This window comes from Leptonotus elevatus, unplaced genomic scaffold (genome assembly GCF_054856555.1).
Source record: "Leptonotus elevatus isolate MCC_2025b unplaced genomic scaffold, RoL_Lele_1.0 HiC_scaffold_73, whole genome shotgun sequence".
Taxonomy (NCBI): domain Eukaryota; kingdom Metazoa; phylum Chordata; class Actinopteri; order Syngnathiformes; family Syngnathidae; genus Leptonotus; species Leptonotus elevatus.
In genome coordinates this window covers 170,001-172,500 of record NW_028233740.1, presented here as the reverse complement: position 1 = coordinate 172,500, position 2,500 = coordinate 170,001, and positions in this window count along the sequence as shown.

Below are 2,500 nucleotides of genomic sequence, written 5' to 3'. Positions count from 1 at the left end.
CCAGCGGACCGCGGGGGAGCCGGGCGTTCGAGTTGCCCAGGCAGGGGGTTATCCTCCACTAGCAAACCTCCATGAGCAGCGGAGCCCGTCAGCTGCGCCAAAAAGAACCACACGAGGGCGGCCTGGGGTTGAAATCCCCCGCCACATAGGAACGAATGCCGGGCGTTCGAGTTGCCCAGGCAGGGGGTTATCCTCCACTAGCAAACCTCCATGAGCAGCGGAGCCCGTCAGCTGCGCCAAAAAGAACCACACGAGGGCGGCCTGGGGTTGAAATCCCCCGCCACATAGGAACGAATGCCGGGCGTTCGAGTTGCCCAGGCAGGGGGTTATCCTCCACTAGCAAACCTCCATGAGCAGCGGAGCCCGTCAGCTGCGCCAAAAAGAACCACACGAGGGCGGCCTGGGGTTGAAATCCCCCGCCACATAGGAACGAATGCCGGGCGTTCGAGTTGCCCAGGCAGGGGGTTATCCTCCACTAGCAAACCTCCACGAGCAGCGGAGCCCGTCAGCTGCGCCAAAAAGAACCCCACGAGGGCGACCTGGGGTTGAAATCCCCCGCCACATAGGAACGAATGCCGGGCGTTCGAGTTGCCCAGGCAGGGGGTTATCCTCCACTAGCAAACCTCCACGAGCAGCGGAGCCCGTCAGCTGCGCCAAAAAGAACCACACGAGGGCGACCTGGGGTTGAAATCCCCCGCCACATAGGAACGAATGCCGGGCGTTCGAGTTGCCCAGGCAGGGGGTTATCCTCCACTAGCAAACCTCCACGAGCAGCGGAGCCCGTCAGCTGCGCCAAAAAGAACCACACGAGGGCGACCTGGGGTTGAAATCCCCCGCCACATAGGAACGAATGCCGGGCAACCAGGGGTCGAAATCCCCCATTGAAATGAATGGCGGGCAACCAGGGGTCGAAGTCCCCCATTGAAATGAATGGCGGGCAACCAGGGGTCGAAGTCCCCCATTGAAATGAATGGCGGGTTACCAGGGGTCGAAATCCCCCATTGAAATGAATGGCGGGCGACCAGGGGTCGAAATCCCCCATTGAAATGAATGGCGGGCAACCAGGGGTCGAAGTCCCCCATTGAAATGAATGGCGGGCAACCAGGGGTCGAAGTCCCCCATTGAAATGAATGGCGGGCTACCAGGGGTCGAAATCCCCCATTGAAATGAATGGCGGGCGACCAGGGGTCGAAATCCCCCATTGAAATGAATGGCGGGCAACCAGGGGTCGAAGTCCCCCATTGAAATGAATGGCGGGCAACCAGGGGTCGAAGTCCCCCATTGAAATGAATGGCGGGCTACCAGGGGTCCAAGTCCCCCATTGAAATGAATGGCGGGCTACCAGGGGTCGAAGTCCCCCATTGAAATGAATGGCGGGCTACCAGGGGTCGAAATCCCCCATTGAAATGAATGGCGGGCGACCAGGGGTCGAAATCCCCCATTGAAATGAATGGCGGGCGACCAGGGGTCGAAATCCCCCATTGAAATGAATGGCGGGCAACCAGGGGTCGAAGTCCCCCATTGAAATGAATGGCGGGCTACCAGGGGTCGAAATCCCCCATTGAAATGAATGGCGGGCGACCAGGGGTCGAAATCCCCCATTGAAATGAATGGCGGGCTACCAGGGGTCCAAGTCCCCCATTGAAATGAATGGCGGGCTACCAGGGGTCGAAGTCCCCCATTGAAATGAATGGCGGGCTACCAGGGGTCGAAATCCCCCATTGAAATGAATGGCGGGCGACCAGGGGTCGAAATCCCCCATTGAAATGAATGGCGGGCGACCAGGGGTCGAAATCCCCCATTGAAATGAATGGCGGGCAACCAGGGGTCGAAGTCCCCCATTGAAATGAATGGCGGGCTACCAGGGGTCGAAATCCCCCATTGAAATGAATGGCGGGCGACCAGGGGTCGAAATCCCCCATTGAAATGAATGGCGGGCTACCAGGGGTCCAAGTCCCCCATTGAAATGAATGGCGGGCTACCAGGGGTCGAAGTCCCCCATTGAAATGAATGGCGGGCTACCAGGGGTCGAAATCCCCCATTGAAATGAATGGCGGGCGACCAGGGGTCGAAATCCCCCATTGAAATGAATGGCGGGCAACCAGGGGTCGAAAGTCCCCATTGAAATGAATGGCGGGCGACCAGGGGTCGAAATTCCCCATTGAAATGAATGGCGGGCAACCAGGGGTCGAAATTCCCCATTGAAATGAATGGGCCCATTCATTTTCAATGGCCGGGCTACCAGGGGCGCAGTACCACCTGTCGTCATTAGGGGCGCTGTAGATAGGGGACCGAGTCCCCCCATTCGAGAGGTTTGCACCCAAACCTCAAAATGGTTGGTGTACAATTATAGGAGAGACCTTTTTAAGACGTGGGAGCTCCAGGGCAAATCAAGGGAGGCTCGACCAACCCATATCCGCTTTAGATGCACTTTAGGTCGGACTCCCTTGCCAGATGGTCCCCTCCTCAGCCTGGTTCTCGAATTTTTTCTAAGTCAGCC